We start from the raw sequence: 19369 nt of genomic DNA, 5'->3' as shown, positions 1-19369 counted from the left end.
CCAATCTCTTGAAGAACCTGCAAAAGCAACACGCCAAGACAAAACTCGTAGAGAAAGACCCCGGAGGCCTGACCACTGCTGCTGTAGGCCTACCTCAACCAAATAACCGGCTTGATTTAATCGTTCAGGAGGACAGGCTGGAGCCCAGGGGGCTACTTGTATAGGCCGCTTAAGACTCTGGGCTGCAGGCCGCCGCTGAAAACTCGGGGCTGCGGACTGTCACTGAAGACTCCGGGCTGGGGAGCGTCGCTGGAGGCTCCGGACTGGGGAGCTTCGCTGGAGGCTCTGGACTGGGGAGCTTCGCTGGAGGCTCTGGACTGGGGAGCTTCGCTGGAGGCTCCGGACTGGGGAGCATCGCTGGAGGCTCCGGACTGGGGAGCGTTGCTGGAGGCTCCGGGCTGTGATGATCCATGGCACCGCATAACACGGTGCTTACTCGGTCACTCGCTCCACACGGTAAGCACGGGGAGTTGGCTCAGGTCTTAAACCCGCCTTTGGAGGAGCGTTGCTGGAGGCTCTGGGCTGAGGAGCGTCTCTGTAGGTTCCGGACTGGGGACCTTCGCTGCAGGCTCCGTGCCATGGATCGTCACTACTGGTTCCGCGCCATGGATCATCACTGGAGGCTTTGTGCCATGGATTATCACTGGCTTCATGCCATGGATCATCCCTACAGGCTCTGGGCCATGGATCATCACTGGAGGCTTCGTGCCATGGATTATCACTACAGGCTCCGGGCCATGGATCATCACTACTGGCTTCGTGCCATGGATTATCACTGGAGGCTTCGGACCATTGATTATCACTGGAGGCTTCCTACGAGGAGCTGGAACAGGTCTCACCAGACTGGGGAGACGCACTGAGGACCGCATGCTCAAAGCAGGCACAGGCCGTACTGGGCTATGGAGGCGTACTGGAGGAAGAGTGCGAGGAGCAGGCACAGGACGTACTGGGCTATGATGGCGCACTGGAGGGAGAGTGCGCGGAGCAGGCACAGGGTACACTGGGCCTTGGAGGCGCACTGGAGGTCTGGCGCTTAGGGCTGGCACAACCTGTCCTGGCTCGATGTTGACTATAGCCCGGCAAGGGCGGAGCGCTGGTACAGGACGAACTGGGCTGTGCTGGTGAATGAGGGGTACCGTGCATAGAGCAGGTGCAGGATAACCTGGGCCGAAGAGACGCACTGGAGGCCAGATACGTTGAGCCGGTGCACTTCTCCCTGGCTGCCGGCCAACTCTAGCACGGCAACGGTGAGGAGCTTGCACCGAGCGCACTGGGCTGTGAGTACACGCTGGCGACACAGTGCGTATCATCGCATAACACGGTGCTTACTCGGTCACTCGCTCCCCACGGTAAGCACGGGAATTTGGCTCAGGTCTTAAACCCGCCTTTGCCAATCTACTCGTGTGCCCCCCCCCCCAAAAAAATGTTTTTAGCGCTGTTTCTTGGCATCCTGTTGCTTGCCTAGCCATTCCTCCCAGTATCGTCGTTCCGCCTTCGCTGCCTCTATCTCCCATTGCGGACGGCGATACTCCCCAGGCCTTGTCCAGGGTCCTGCCCCATCTAGGATCTCCTCCCAGGTCCACTCCTCTGAGCCATACTGCTTGGTCCCACTCCTCCTCCTGGAGAGTGCACGCTGCTTGGTCCTCTTGTGGTGGGTAGTTCTGTCACAGGTGTCAAAATGAGTAGACCAAGGTGCAGTGTGGAACATGTTCATCTTGATGTTTAATGAAAGAAATGAACACATACAAATTAAACAAAAATGACAGCCGACAGTTCCGTCAGGTACTTACAACTAAACGGAAAACAACTACCCACAAAAACCAAAGGAAAAACAGGCTGCCTAAGTTTGGCTTCCAATCAGAGACAACGATAGACACCTGCCTCTGATTGGAAACCATACCCGGCCAAAACATAGAACACAAAACATAGAATGCCCACCCACCTATCACACCCTGGCCTAGCTAAACAAAGCACAGCTCTCCTAGGTCAAAGCGTGACACCTACATACTGTAACCTTGACATTATATACAATGAGTGAGGACGCTCAATGTTTTGGTGTAACGCGAAAGTGCTATATCCAGTAGTGTAACTAATTACTTTTCCCAGGGAGTGATAAGTAATTTGTTGCTTTTGAATGAAGTAAAAACCCCAACACTGGTCACAGCTACTGTAATGTTGATGACCAATACAGATCACTCAAATACACTATTGGCCTGCTCAAAATCCTATTCTTGCTGAAACATTACATTTGACTAATGTTAAATCAGCTTAAAATCCCATATTCTATTAGATTACATGGGGTACGTCATGTTTCTATCTACCTATTGCACACTAAGAAGTAGTGACCATTCACTCACAGAGTTGCATTAGAAACTCTAACTTTATACATTCAAGCAGAACCAATATTAGATCTCCTTATAGTAAGGATCCGTGGGTCCTCATCACCCTTCCTCATATGCACATTCTATGCACAGTGTCACAACGGTCGTATTGAGGAGACCAAAACGCAGCGGGTATAGTGATCATCTTCTTTTAATTAATTACTAAATAAAGTGAACACTTAAACGAAAACAATAAATGACAACCAACAGTTCCGTAAGGTAACCCAACTATACAGAAAGCAACCACCCACAAAACACAAGTGAAACGAACACAACTAAATATGGCCTCCAATTAGAGACAACAACAATCAGCTGCCTCTAATTGGAGGTCATTGCCACAAACCAACATAGAACTAGAAAACTAGAATAAACATACAAATAAAAACACAGAACAAAACCCCAAAAACATCAAAACACCCAATACAAACACCCCCTGCCACGCCCTGACCAACTACAGTGACAAATAACCCCTTTTACTGGTCAGGACGTGACACACAGCTTTAATAACAGAGTCAGAAGTCATTATTTCTGGGGTGACTGTAGTTTGCCTGATGAAATGTTGACTCAGCCTTACTTGTAGAAATGGGTTATTTATGATCCGCAATATAATACAAAGTCATTTGAGACCAAATCAGAGCTATTATGTTTAAGGAAACCATAACCATAATCACTCATCAGCAAAATCATTGTCAGTGCTGTTGTCTATTTAGTCATCGTTGTTGTCATTATCATCATCATCATTATCATGCTCGTCGTCGTTGTCACCATGGCATAAGCATAATGTTATTATCAGATGATACCCTGGTAAAATACCAGTCCCCTTTTCCCCAACCTAATACAATTGTGGTCACAGACATATAGGACACCCCCACCTCCAAAACAACACACAGATTACACATAAATACAATATGGATACCACTGTGACCCATCTACAGCTCTTAGACCCAAGTACATATGTATATATTCTTAGACGGATAGAGACCCTATATACTACACAATCATGTACCACATCCCACACACAAAAAATATGTTGTTGTAAGCTTTACAGTAATGTACTGTTAAACCAAAGTTTCTTTGGAATTTACGCTAACATACTGTACTTTTCTTTACAGTAAGTTTATTTTTTTTTACATTGCAGCAGTTCACTCTCATTCAGGTGAAAAATGGCTTATTATGCAAGGTAGGGTCTTATCTGTCTCCTTGGTGACCTGCACTCACCCTCCAACCTCAATATACAGAGCAGCCTCCTCCTTCCCACCCCTACCTGCTCAATATCACCTAACCCTCACAGGGAGAGCTAGTAGGTTGAACACTGTCAGTACACACAGGAGTTCAGGAGATCTCTGAATGCTCTTTGAGGTTTTACAAGTCCTGTTTTTATCATTACTATGGTAATGCGATTGAATAAAAATAGAGATTGCTACAGTAGGCAGTTAAGGAGTGTACAGTTCTTTCCTTCATGGTGGAGGTTGGTCTAGCCATTCTACTAATGACGCCAAACCAGTAGTGTGCGTTGTGAGTTAATTTATATTCCCCATATCCACCCCTTTTATACACATGTCTAGCCCTCAGAGAAAAGCCAGGCAACGTGTGCTAAGTCTAGAGGACTGTGTAATCATGCAGTAAGCATGTCCAATTGTGATCAATGGAACTATTGATCAAGTGTGTTGTGAGGTTGCAATGCCTTGGGACCGTGGTTTGACTTCTGCAGGGAACTTTCTGTTGTTCAGATCTGAAGACTCGTGTCCTCTGCAGCAGGGCCTCGGGGCCTCAGGGCTTACTGCTTCCTGGAGAGAGGCGCTCAAGACCCCAACAGATCCACAAACCGGTAAACCGACACAGACAGACACATGCTGTCATAGAGCATAGAACGTACACACTGCACTGTCCTCTGGAATATAACGGTATATAAATCAACGTCACTGGAGCAAAGAGACAGTCAGATAGCTTTTACATGAAGGAAACCTCGTGGGGATATCACTGATGAACAAAACAGAGGATGATAATGCTTTGAAGATTGCAGTTCAGCAGTCATGGATTATTACACATTTGTATGCATGAGGAAATAACCCGAGGTACTTTTGCAGATTATAAGAATTAAAGTTGGGATGGGATTTGCATGATAGTAGAAAATATTTTAATTTGTTTTGCATGAAGAGAAAAAATACATGTCTGTCAGTATGAATTTAATCTGATTGTATTTGCTTTTTCAAACCTATTTATTCTAGTGATGTTGTTGTGCAGAGTATGATGCCTAGCGTGTTGACATTGGTGTTTTATATCCTGACCTAGTGGTCTCTCCTGCTAATCAACATATTCACACAGACCTCATCACACATGGAACAGCGCCCGGAGAGGAGAGAGGTGGCACCCTGGTTCAGTCTCTGGGAGACAAAGAAAGGAAAGTGACAGATGTGTTTTCTAGAATTCTGCCTGAGCAGCAGAGGACAAGGTTGATATCAACGGTGAAACTAGTTTTCAGGGTCCAACTGTTGTTTTTTTCTGCAATCTGGTTCGTTGTCCCCTGGGCGCCTGTGGCTGACAGTCTGTTCCAGACATGTTTTTGCATTGCTCTGCACCTGGACAGGGACATACCGCAGGCCAGAGAGGGGGGAGAGGAGCGGAGATGCAACCCTGTGATCCAAATCTGTGAGCTCTTGGGGCCTGCAGCTCGCATTCTGCATTTGGTGTGACAGTGTGTCTTTCAGGGGCATAGTAAACACTAAACACTTCTTCTTCAGTTGACTAAATCTAAACTTATTTTTTATGCTATTCAGCAGAATTATGATAAACAACCCCAACTCCCGTGTGACAAATCACAAATGCTATTTATTTACCAACATTTTATTTATGATGATTCCTGAACCTTACAGTCTCAGTTTGATGCTAATCATTGACCTGAATGACCTCAGATCACATCCTACTGTAGTATTGATCCGATGATTTAAAAAATATATAAGATGAGGTCATTGCTGATGGTGTATCACTGCATTGTATTGGGGCACAAACCAAATGAACACGAGGTGGAGCGGGGAGGGTGCTCACCATTCTGGGTTTAATCAATCACCCCCGCAGAAATCAGGGGCGCGAGGAGGAGGGACAGGTGGAGGAGGGGTTGGGATGTGGGATGTTGGCTGGGGAAGGAAGGAATTCCCCTTCAGGGGCTGGTGCGGAACCGGCTCATTTTTCACCGCTCTGGGCGCGGCTCATTCATTCATTCATTAGGCAGCGAGACGGGGGTGTTGCGTGGTGGGTCTGCCACGCTGGCGCTGCCTCATTACTCTCCCAAGGCTGGCAGGAGCGTACCACGGTGTGGAATATCTAACACCCCCTCCATCGTCCCCAACCCTGCCAGAGAATGATGTGAGCTCAACATGTTGGAGTGTCTGCTCATTATTGCAGTATCATCATAACTCAGCCAAGGACGTTGTGTGTGGAGGAGAACGTAGAGCTAGGGAGGTGTTTCAAATCCCCGCGAAGGGACGTGGGAGGTATTTCTCTGATTGAAATACTAATAGCCTTGGAAGATAGAAACCTCCTCTCTCTCTCTCTTTTTAACTGCCAGTTATAGCCGAGGGCTTAAATATTATTCTTCCCTCCAAGTGCATCTAGAAAATATTGAAATCCAGTGAACAGTTGATTTAGCTTTGTACAGTATCTATTAAGAGCTTATTTTTAGATGAAGGACCAGGGCTTTGTCCCAAATGGCACCCTACTCAGAATGGGGCTCTGCACTAAATGGGGAATAGGGAAGGATGTGCCATTTAGGAGGCACCCAGTGCTGTTGAATGTAATCACCCCATATTGATCAGAGAGTACAAAGGCCAGGTTATTACTGGTCTATGAGTGTGTCAATGCTCCTACCCATTTGCCTGTGATGCATTAGTTCCATTTACATGGCTGAAATGTCCCCAGCAGAAACACCACGCCTTCACCTAATTACTGTCATTTCCTCTTGTTTGACGCCAGTCTCCATTTGGTGCCAGGTAATGGCTTTTAGCACAGCAATTATTCCACTGCCTTGTATCTTCCTATCTCTCACTTTGGATTAGAATAATTTCCCCCTCTTTACACTGTTTCGAGGGATATCTGCAACCACACCACAGAACGACCCACTGTCGTTGTTATTAACGATTGCATGTGCCCACCTTGAAGTGCCTCATAAAAGTAAAATCGGACAGTGGCTCCTTCACTTTAGAAACTGCAGTACAGGATTGCTTCAATCTCACTAATTCCGAAGCCACAATAGATTTTTTATCTGTGTACCATTTATACTATCACAAATTACTAACAAGATTCTTATCCCATGTTGTTCTCTACTCTCCCCAATTGGCACTTCAGGGTTGGTTTTTCTTTCCAGGTTTTCTTGGTGATGGGAGCGGTATGCCTGCTCTGGCAGCCCGTAGAGACCAGACTGTGATGGGTGCAGATGTTGGGGATGAGGGGCGATGAGGAGGAGGAGGAGGTGCAGCGTGGTGCTGGAGGATCATGTGTTGATAGCTGACATACCTGTTTTCTGATGGGGAGAGCCAAAGCCCTATGCCTCCCTTGGGGAAATCCGGGCTGTTTCCATCTCACACATTTCTTCTGGCTCTCACTCTCTTCCTCACACGCACAACACACACAGACACTGTATCATCCCAGATGCAAGAGCCAGATTTACTTACTTCATCAAGGGTGGCTTCTAATCCAGCATTATCAAGTGATTTCGAGGAATTTTTATCTCCCACCAAAGCAGTTATGATTTATCTGCTAGAGCATACGTGATAAATATTCTTGAGAGTAAAAAACAGTATTTGTGTAATTGGATCATTCTTCGTCCCGCTCCCCATAACTCCTCTGTCTGTTCTTTGGTAGAGTTATGAGCGCTCATGGCAGGTAATGTATTTCATTATACGCCAGGCTAGTTTTAAATATAGAAAATGGGTGGGATGGGACCAGTCCAGCCTGAGGCCATTTGCTCGGCTGGTCCCTGAAGGTGCATCCAATATTGATTGCAATGGAGCGGAGTGCTATATCCCCACAGAGCAGGATATGTAGGCAGCAGGAGAGACGCTGCTGCTTGTTTCCTGGCCAGATTTAGACTGCCAAGCAACACTAGTGATGACAGACTACTGGTGGAGGTGCCATGGATCTACAGTGAGCTGCAGCTTCACAGCTTGAGCTGCTAAAGCCCCCAAGCTGTCTGCAGAGTGGAAAGGCAAAACAGAGACTAGGCGCTCTCTTTCTCTCTCTCTCTCTCTCTCTCTCTCTCTCTCTCTCTCTCTCTCTCTCTCTCTCTCTCTCTCTCTCTCTCTCTCTCTCGCTCTCTCTCTCTCTCTCTCTCTTTCTCTCTCATCATGTCAACATGTGAGCATTGATTAAGGCTCAAAAGATGTATGCAAGGGGGAGGAGAGAGTAAAGGAAATGCTCAAATGTTCTGTGTTTACCACCTGTTATGCAAGTAGGTTGTGTTTCCATCTACTGTGGGATAGGAACACAGCATCCATGATAGGAGAGGAAATATCTGTCACTGAAATCCTGCTGCCTAAGGAATGAATTTCAATTCAGATTGTGACCAGAAAAATATGGGTATTTATTCGACGCTCTAACTCGCTGAATGATGAAGAAGTTTTGCCCAGTGATGCTCTTGCCTAGATTCACGTCAAAAGTATCCTACTTTGCATTCTGGGTGTAAGGTCTGGCTTCATCTGACTTTCACTTTGAGCTCTGATGAATCTGCTGAACTGTTTTTCTCCCTATAAAGGGACATCTGATTAAATGAAAGGCGTCTGATTCTCAGAGCAGTGATGGTTTGGCAGCCCAAGTATGATTCATCGTCATAATCTCCTTTGCACAGCGAGTGATTTTTGTAATCAACACATTTCAAGTGAAAAAGACGTGAATCATTCTCTCTCATATGTGCCTAATCAAGAGGGGAAAGCAGCAAATGAAACAAGCTGGTTAGGACTGCGTGGCTCATCAGACAGCTCTGAGAGCTCAATGAGAATATGGGTGTACATCATGGGGGAGTTATGCCACTACTTAGTATAGAGCATTGTTTCTCAAGCATGTGCTTATTTCAGTTTTTTTTCCCCAAGCCTTGATTCGTGGAATGTATGATTATTTGAATATGGTGTGTTAGTGCTGGGGTAGAGACAGGAAGAGGCGATGTGGGACGGTCCACTCCCGTTGAAATCTGTCCACAAACACAGCAATAAGCAGAGCGATAAGCAGAACACCTGCCTTCCCGCCTTTGGGACAACGACTCCCATTGTTAGGGCGGAGACTAGACCATCTCGTCATTATATACAGTATATCTGGCGTCCCCCAGGAATGGAATGGGATTGTTACATGAACAAAAAAACACTCAAAAACGCTGCATGTGCCCAACCCTGGTAAATGTTTTCACCTGGAACTAATCATCAATGCTGACAGAGGAGCAACAATGTGCATAAAGGGTTTTTTCAGGTGAACTGCTACAGTACACAGATACTGAAGCTGACCCAAGCGTAATGCATCAAAGTAAGGAAATAAAACTGTTTGGTCAGCAAGAATAAAACGGCCCTAATTTTCTTCATTATGTTTCCACCCCTCGTCTCTCAGGGCTGTAAAGCTGGTGCTGCAGTCTCAAAGGTGTTAACGCTGGGCAATTTCAGTTATTCACCACTGAGGAGCGAGGAGGACGGGAGGAATACCAACATCATCTGATACTCACCTGGGGCATGAGTCTGGCTGCATTCCATACAGGTAATTACAATTATGCTAATCAACTGCACCATTTGGGCCGGAACAAACACCTTCTATATAAACACACACCACATATACAGACACGCCCACTTGCACTCACACAGGGTTTGGTATGTCACTCTCTAAATCCGTTACAGTAAATAGTTACCTTTCCAAAATTGTAATCAGTAAAGTAACTTTTAGATTAACCAAACTCAGTAACGTAATCTGATTACTTTCTTACTTTTGGATTACTTTCCCTTTAAGAGGCATTAGCAGCAGACAAACAGGATCCATCAAATACATTTGGTGTGTCATCATAGTAGTCTCTGACTTGTGGTCAGACTGGCTCATGTGGAGCAAACAAAAAATTGCCCCTTTTTTCAATGTTTAATTAATTGAATTTTATTCATAAAACAGAAAGGTGTCGTTTTTTTTCTCCTCGCAAACATAATTTCTGAATTTAAAGTAATCCAAGAAGTAATCATCTTGTTTTTGTAAAGTATCTGTAATCTAATTACAATATTTTTGCTGGTAACGTAACTCAGGGCTTCCCAAACTCAGTCCTGGGGCCCCTGGTAGGTGCACATTTAGTTTTTTGCCCTATCACTACATGGCTGATTCAAATAACCAATTGATCATCAAGCTTTGATGATTTGAATCAGCTGTATAGTGCAGGCGGGTGTGTGGGGGGGGGGGGGGGGGGGGGGGGTGTTGGACCAAGTTTGGGAAACCCTGAGTTACGTAAAAAAAAAACTTGGATTACATGTAACTGATTATGCAACTGATGAAATGAACAAGTGGTTAAAAATACTAGGCTATACATAGGCTATACATCTAGCACACAAGGACATAAGCAGGCAAATCATGGCCACTCTCAAGAAGAACTCTGAAAGTAGTCGCAATCTTCTCTCTCTTGTTCCTGATTCAGTTTCCTAGATTGGCTTGGGAAGGAGATTGAAGCCATGAAACTGGGTGGGGGGATAGGGGAGGTAATAGGTTTTGGACTAGGGCCTTATGAGACACAGGACAAGTGATGATTTGAGCACTCTTAAGGTGATTTGAGTGTGCACAGGAGGCAGTGGAAGACCATGTCAGTAAGGCACCTCTGGATAGGGCAAAATAGCACAGGACTCAACATTAACCAGAAAGGGTACATACAACTATACAACGTTTCATTTAGCATCTATGCCTATGCCTAGTGATTTATGAGTGTAGGTACAGTACAAGTGGAGAAACAGATTGACAGCAGCCCTTGATGAAGTTTAAATCAATGTATTATATACCATGATGCAGCAACATTTCCAAAAGCAATCACTCTCCCTGCTGCATAGTGATGCCTGTCGCAGGCCAGGACTGGTATAGCTCACAGCCAAGAGCCTATAGTTGGCAGCCTACAGTTTAATTTACAACCTACAGCCAATACAACCTACGCCCTATGCACCCTAAAGCCGGCAGTGGCCAGGCCAAGACATTCCCTCCCGCCTCCCGGAGCAACAGAGCGAGTGCTAATGAGGCCATCTTCCCTTAATTTAATTTAGCATGGCCCATCCACGGGGCTCTACTTCTTTCTGCCATGCGGCTCCCAGCTGCTGGGTGATTAACCTGGGAGGAACTCTACAGGATTCTGTGGTAAATACCGCTGCCTGCATGGTCCATTACTGTGGAGGGCTGCCTTGCCTCCTGCCACCGCCCACCATTAGCCTCACTCAGCCAGCCTCAACGGTGGCACAACATTCAGCTGTGGCTCTCCTGTCTCACGCACACACACACACACACACACACACACACACACACACACACACACACACACACACACACACACACACACACACACACACACACACACACACACACACACACACACACACACACACACACACACACACACACACACACACACACACACACACACACTACACACACACACAACCACCTACAATGTGCTATTGCAGGCCACATCACACATCACATACGCATGGACACACTCACATCTGGACTTCAGTAATGAACTTCTGTGGTGGATCAGGGTGTTCCTTTATCTCCATTCTAATTGGACGGGGGAATGTGTGTGAAAAAGTGCTATCACCCGCCTCTGATTAATTTATTTTCTCATATCACTCTGACTGTATCTCATGATGATCATTCTTATTGCTGACGTGCTCTCAGCTCTCGTTGAACTATGCATTGATACATCGCTGAGTCAGCATAGAGAGCTGTTCATTTTCCTTAAAAGACAGCCCACAGGTTGAATCAATATTTTTTCCATGTCATTTCAACCAAAACATTAAATGTGATGACATTGAATCAATATGGAAAACTGATTGGGTTTGCAAAAAATCCTCAACATAAGAGAATATTCAATATTTTTCACCCAATAATTAGCTTAAATCCAATGGCAGGGTGACATTTTTGGTTGATTTCACATTGAATTCATGTTAATTGACAACTCAACCAACTCAACCAAATCAAAACTAGATGTTGAACTGACACCTTTGCCCAGTGGCAGGGGTCACCTTAGAATCCTACTATTAAACTAAATGCTAAACCAGTGATTATTGAACATATTTGATGAGTCTCACCTGTCTGTGAAACATGTGGGAGCATTCCTGTGTGCCCAATGTGAAACCAGTGAACAAACAACCGGAAGCTAAAAACTTTCTGCCATGCGGCCGAAAGAAATTGATAATTGAGCAGTGTAGACAGTCAAACACACACATACACACATGTAAATATCACTCATTTTCAAGTTGAAAAATGAATATAGCAACTAAGGATTCTAGCTTTAAAAATGCTAAGTTATACATCTAGCACAAAAGGACATAAGTGGGCAAATCATTGCCACACTAAAGGCAAAGTCTCAATCGCAATCTTCTCTCTCTTGTTCCTGATTTGGTTTCCTAGACTGGCTTGGGAAGGAGATTGAAGTCGTGAGACTGTTGATTAGAGGGGGAGGGAACATGGTTTGGACCAGGGCCTTATGAGTAGGGCCAGGGGTTACTGGCCACAATTGTAGGAACTGTGCTTTTACCAGTATTTACAGCATTGTCCACTAGTATTGTCCACTGTCTCCAATCAATCAATGTCTGGTTGTGCATGTGTATTTGGAGGGGGGGATTGCCTAAAACAGGGGAGGCGTAGCTCTGCTAATCTTAATCTCACAAAACCTATTATTTGTTAGGGAATACTATTTGTAGATCAGTGATTCTACACCTCACTTTGCTCAAGCTGAACCTCTCGAACTGACTCGGAAGTTACTGTTGAGTTCCTCCCAGGTTAATCACCCAGCAACTGGGACACGCATAGCACTCCTATGTTTCTTCTGTGAGGCAGTCCCACGCACAGCTTAGAGGGAACATTTTTCATAATGAACAAGTTTATCAGGAATCAAGGTAAGACCCAGATGCAGACACGTCTAATTGACAATGGTTTAATATTCCAACAGGGGCAGGCAATAGATAGGTCAAGGCAGGCAGGGGTCAGTAAACCAGAGGTGGGGCAACGGTACCGGGTGGCAAGCAGGCTCAGGAGACAAAGGGCTGTGAGACATAGGTTTTACTCTGGACACATGAAAGGTGGGGTGTATACGAAGGGTATGGGGCAACAGAAGATGAACAGCAGAAGGGCTAATAATCTTGGAGATGGGAAATGGGCCCTTAAACCAGGGGGAGAGTTTGCGGGATTCCACCTGGAGGGGCAGATCCTGGGTGGATAGCCATTCCTTCTGCCTGAGACGATGGCGATCCACTTGTCGTCGATACCTGGAGTTGGTCTTGAGGAGGGCCGACCGGGCTCTCCTTCAGGTACGACAACAGCGGCTGACAAACATCTGGGCAGAAGGTACGCCGACCTCTTGCTCCAGATCCGGGAAGAGCAGGGGCTGATACCCCAGGGAACACTCAAATGGAGATAGGCCCATGGCAGAGCAGGGAAGGGTGTTGCGGGCGTACTCGACCCCCACCAGCTGCTGGTTCCAGGAGGTGGGGTTGGCGGAGACCAGGCACCGCAGAGTAGTCTCAAGATCCAGGTTGGCTCTCTCCGACTGGTCATTTGACTGCGGGTGGAATCCAGAGGACAGGCTGGCCGAAGACCCAATGAGGGCGCAGAACGGCTTCCAGAACCGGACGAGAACTGAGGTCCCCAGTCGGAGACCATGTCCATGGGAAGTCCATGGATCCGGAAGACGTGCTGCACCATGAGCTGGGCCGTCTCCTTGGCCGAGGGTAATTTGGGGAGAGGAATGAAGTGAGTGCAGCCTTGGAAAACCGGTCGCCACAGTCAGGATGGCAGTGTTGCCCTTAGACTGGGGGAGACCCGTGACAAAATCCAGGGATATGTGAGACCAGGGACGGTGAGGGACAGGCAGTGGTTGCAGAAGACCCGCTGGAACATGCCGAGGAGTCTTATTCTGAATACAGACCATGCAGGCGGAGAAAAACGTGGCGACAGCCGGAACTATTGTAGGCCATGAAAAGCGTTGTCTCATGAAGGCCAGGGTCTGACAGGAGCCCGTGTGGCTGGCAAGCCTGGAGGAATGGGCCCACTCCAGGACCGCAGAGCGGACAGCGTCAGGCACAAACATACGATTATCCGGAACCCCCAAGGGTTCAGCTGGGACCGCTGCAACTCCCGGACTTGCTTCCCTATACACCAGTTGAGTGTCGTCACCGGGCTCGAGGTGGGACGGATGGTCTCGGGCTCCGGTGTGGTACCCGTGGGGCTATAGCAGCGGGACAGTGCATCCACTTGACATTCTTGGATCCCGGCCATTACGAGAGGGAGAAGTTGAACCGTGTGAACAGCAGGGCATATCTGGCTTGCCTGGAGTTGTGGCGCTTGGCGGTGCGGAGATACTGCAGGTTCTTGTAGTCGGTTCACACGATGAATGGATGTTCCGCACCCTCCAGCCAGCGCCTCCATTCCTCCAACGCCTTCCGTGGCTTTGAGGCAGTGGGAGGAGGCACAGGGATGTAGCTTGAGATCTAGGGCAGAACGCTGAGACAGGACGACCCCCACTCCGACATCAGAAGCATCGGCCTCCACCACAAATGGACGGGAAGGGTCCAGATTAACCTAGATGGGAGCTGTGGTGAAGCGATGTTTGAGGTCCCGGAATGCCCGGTTATCAGCTGGAGACCACATGAACAGAACCTTGGGTGAGGTCAAATCAAATCAAATCAAATAGGTCATATACACATGGTTAGCAGATGTTAATGCGAGTGTAGCGAAATGCTTGTGCTTCCAGTTCTGACCATGCAGTAATATCTAACAAGTAATCTAACAATTTCACAACAACAAAGGAATGAATAAGAATATGTACACATAAATATATGGATGAGCGATGGCCAAACGGCATAGGCAAGATGCAGTAGATGGTATAGAGTACAGTGAGTACAGTACTCAGGGGCTGAGTCACTGGCTTACTGGTGTTCTTCGATGCCATCCCTGGGAGGGGTGCGTCACTTGAGTGGGTTGAGTCACTGACGTGGTCTTCCTGTCTGGGTTGGCGCCCCCCCTTGGGTTGTGCCGTGGCGGAGATCTTTGTGGGCTATACTCGGCCTTGTCTCGGGATGGTAAGTTGGTGGTTGGAGATATCTCTCCAGTGGTGTGGGGGCTGTGCTTTGGCAAAGTGGGTGGGGTTATATCCTACCTGTTTGGCCCTGTCCGGGGGTTTCATCGGATGGGGCCACAGTGTCTCCTGACCCCTCCTGTCTCAGCCTCCAGTATTCATGCTGCAGTAGTTTATGTGTCGGGGGGCTAGGGTCAGTCTGTCACATCTGGAGTATTTCTCTTGTCTTTTCCGGTGTCCTGTGTGAATTTAAATATGCTCTCTGTAATTCTCTCTTTCTCTCTTTCTTTCTTTCTCTCTCTCGGAGGGCCTGAGCCCTAGGACCATGCCTCAGGACTACCTGGCTTGATGACTCCTTGCTGTCCCCAGTTCACCTGGCCGTGCTGCTGCTCCAGTTCCAACTGTTCTGCCTGTGGCTATGGAACCCTGACCTGTTCACCGGACGTGCTACCTGTCCCAGACCTGCTGTCCCAGACCTGCTGGAACCCTGACCTGTTCACCGGACGTGCTACCTGTCCCAGACCTGCTGTTTTCAACTCTCTAGAGACAGCAGGAGCGGTAGAGATACTCTCAAAGATCGGCTATGAAAAAGCCAACTGACACTTACTCTGGTGTTACTGACTTGTTGCACCCTCGACAACTACTATGATTATTATTATTTGACCATGCTGGTCATTTATGAACATTTGAACATCTTGGCCATGTGCTGTTATAATCTCCACTCGGCACGGCCAGAAGAGGACTGGCCACCCCTCATAGCCTAGTTCCTCTCTAGGTTTCTTCCTAGGTTTTGGCCTTTCTAGGGAGTTTTTCCTAGCCACCGTGCTTCTACACCTGCATTGCTTGCTGTTTGAGGTTTTAGGCTGGGTTTCTGTACAGCACTTTGAGATATCAGCCGATGTAAGAAGGGCTATATAAATACATTTGATTTGATTTGATTTGATACAGTATAGTGTGGACAGGGGGATACCAGGGTGCTCTAACCCCGGATAAAGCGGCGATAGAAGTTGGTGAACCCCAGGAAGCGTTGCAGCTGCACCCTGGAAGTAGACTGGGGCCAATCCACCACCGCTCTCACCTTCCCGGGATCCATTTGCACACTCCTTGCGGCGATGATGAAACCCAGAAAAGGGACGGTGGAATGATGGAACTCACACTTCTCTGCTTTTACAAACAGCTGGTTCTCCAGGAGGCGTTGGAGAACCTGTCGGACGTGGAGCACATGTTCTTAGGTGGAAAGGGAGAAGATGAGGATGTCATCTAGGTAGACAAAGACGAACCAGTTCAACATATCACGGAGAACATCATTGACCAGAGCCTGGAACACAGCAGGGGCATTGGTAAGGCCAAATGGAATCCTGCAGCAAGGGAGTCCCCAATGTAGGTCTCCATTGCCTTGATATCTGGTCCTCTGGTGGAGTCGAGCTAGGGAGAAGGTCAATCCCGCAGTCATAAGGTCAGTGCAGCGGGAGCGAAGTGGCCCAGACCTTGCTGAATACCTCCTGGAGGTCCTGGTACTCCACGGGAATGGCAGAGAGGTCTGTGGCACCTTCTGAGCCCTGAGGAGGACGTCCCGGGGCAGGTTGTGCTGACTTCGGGCAATGGGCGTGGCAGAACGGGCTTCAGCCCATGATGGTGCCAGTAGACCAGTTAATGAGGGGATTGTGTCGCCAGGAGAATCCCAATACCACGGGAATCTGAGGGGACTTGAAGAGCAGGAATTGGATCGCCTCGCTGTGGTTCCCTGACACATGTAGGTTGATGGGAGTGGTGTTGTGGGTGACTCGGCCTATAGAGCGCCTGTCCAGCACTCTAAAGTCCATGGGAATGGAGAGGGGCTAAGTGGGGATGTTCAGCTCAGACGCCAGGGTAGCGTACAAAATGCTCTCGTCGGCCCCAGAGTCAATGAGAACCCGGAGAGATTTGGACTCGTCTCCCCACACCAGAATGGCATGAAAAGGGGTGCGAGCATGGAAAGCGGGAACGTTCTCCATATGGCCCGCCAGAGTACTCGATCCTACGGGTAAGCCTGGTTTCTTTAAAGGACAAGAGGACACAAAATAACCAAGAGTCCCGCAATACAGACAACTCTTCGTGTCGATCCTGTATTGCCGTTCCACTGGCGACAGCCCAGCTCTGCCTAGTGGCATAGGCTCAGGAAGCGGTGACTCCATTGAAGCGTGCACAGGGGTCACCTTGGAAACCTGCAATTAAACTAAATGCTAAGTAATAAGGGTGAATATTGACCATATTTGATGAGCTTTACATGTCTGTGAAACATGTGGGAGCATTCCTGTGCTCTCAATGTGAAACCAGGGTACAAACAACCTGAATTTAAAAACCCAGAAATGGAAAAGTGAGTAGTGTAGACTGAGGTGTTCTGTACCCCTTGGGTGGTTTAGCTGTCAGAAGTGATCTAATGTGTTGCTTAGCCCCTCTCCTTCACTTTGTGTTCCTGAGCAACTGAAAAGCAAAGTTCAGCGTCCTCGGCAGATGAGCCCTATTGATTCAAAAGGCTGTGAATTGCTCTCTGTTTTGTCCCGTGCATCCTTGCGAAATCACCTGAACTCAACAACAATTCACAGGAGTGTGTTGTTTGCTCTCGTAAGAATCAGAGACAGACTATTCAAGTATTGTATATCTAGTATTATGCATATCAAAGAAGACAGTAAGCTTCCTGAGCTAGAGGCGAGCAGTTACTCCATAGCTCTGTGTATGCTCACCTCTGTCTTCTGTGGTCTCAGGCAAAGCAACTACGCAGGGTAGCTAATGTCAACCTTAATGGGTTCTTCGACTGTCCCCATAGGAGACCCATTTTAAGAACTTTTTTTGATTACGGGTAGAACCCTTCTGGGTTCCATGTAGAACCCTTTCTACAGAGTATTCTATATAGAACCCTAAAGGATTCTACCTGAAACTCAAAAGGGTTATCCTATGGGGACAGCTGAAGAACAGTTTTTTCTAAGTGTAGCAAAACTCATATTGATGAATTGCTGTCTAATTGGGCGACTGGAGATTGCATAGATTTTCTGACCAGACTTATCACAAGTGAAGTCTATGTCTCACAAGCTGTGTAAGATAAGGAACAATATTAATAGGGTAGCTTTGTGGTGAACGATCTGAACAGGGAAATACATGGTAAATGTTTTTATATCGCCCAACCTTGATTAAGTATGAAGAGAAACAGCTGTAAAAGTTGACTGTTCTATCTTCCGGTAACCTTCCCTCAATCCCTCTTTGAGAAGGAAATCTAAACATGCAGAAACATTTTGCTAAAGTGTGCGAAAATTTGTATTCACCTAATCCCATTCATTTTCCCCTTCTGTCTCTAACTCTAAACTTGGAGGCAGAAATTGGATGATTTCTATTGGCACTTGAGTGAGACGCTTTTTCACAAGGCACTGCTAATCTCCCAGATCTCCCTCTGTTTAACTCATCCTGTGACATATTGACAGAGGGATTTCTCCATTCTTTACTGTGTTAGAACAAATCATCTAACTTGACTCCTCCTGTAAATGGAATATACGTCAATGGAATAATTATTAATCTATTAGACATTCTCATGTATTACCATATTTTCAATCATATAGATATTGGCTAATGTATTTTACTGTGGGCCCAAGTAGTTTGTATAATCAGTATGATCAACATGATTTCCCTCGGTCCATGACCGGTACATTGAACTAGTTATCGACCTTACATTGAGGAATTTCAGTGATTTAGCCTACAGTACATAAAAATGTGTGGTACATTAGTGCAACCTCTATTGCACCTCCCCCGCCACACCCTCTACAGTGCTAGATGAAGAAGCTGATGATGCTTACAGGTCAATAGAAGGTGGTGATTGGCTGCTCTGGGTGATGGGCGTGACTTTAGTCCCTGGATCACCGAGGCCAGGAGAGAATGGAGAGACTACATCCCAAGGGAGGACTGCTAGATGGTGAGGGAGCGGGGCAGATAATAAGGGGAGATATGCTGGAAGGAAAGAATGAAAGAAGATAAAGAGCGCGAGCAGGAGAGAGAGAGCGAGTGGGAAACAGAGAGAGCAAGGGCTGCCCGTGAAAACTGGGGCCCGCGGCGTACATCGCTCACACGTCCAGCAGAGAATGGAAGCAGGCTGACTGATTTGTGCCTAATAAAGTTATCACATCCTATCAACAGCCACATTGACAACGTACAGCACAAGCCCTCAGCCAGGGCTGTTTAGGGGTGACCAGGGCCAGCCAATGGCATGACAGGGCTAGCTGAGGGATGGATGATGCGACGAGCACTGCTTGATGGGAGCGGGGGTGGATGATAGAAGGTTAAAAGGGTTAACTCTGGACAGTGGACATGCACTGTACAGTATATTTGCTTTGTAGTTGTAGCTGTACAGTATATTTACTATTTAGTTGTAGCTGTAAAGTATATTTACTATGTAGTTGTACAGTATATTTACTATGTATTTGTCGCTGTACAGTATATTTACTATGTATTTGTTGCTGTACAGTATATTTACTATGTAGTTGTAGTTGTACAGTATATTTTCTATGTAGTTGTACATTATATTTACTATGTAGTTGTAGCTGTACAGTATATCTACTATGTAGTAGCTGTACAGTATATGTACTATGTAACTGTAGCTGTACAGTGTATTTACTATTTAGTTGTAGCTGTACAGTATTTTTCCAATGTAGTTGTAGCTGTACAGTATATTTACTATTTCGTTGTA

The sequence above is a fragment of the Salmo salar genome, chromosome 07, assembly GCF_965601325.2.
Source record: "Salmo salar chromosome 07, fSalSal1, whole genome shotgun sequence".
NCBI classification, from domain to species: Eukaryota; Metazoa; Chordata; class Actinopteri; order Salmoniformes; family Salmonidae; genus Salmo; species Salmo salar.
Note: the sequence above shows the minus strand (reverse complement) of the source record.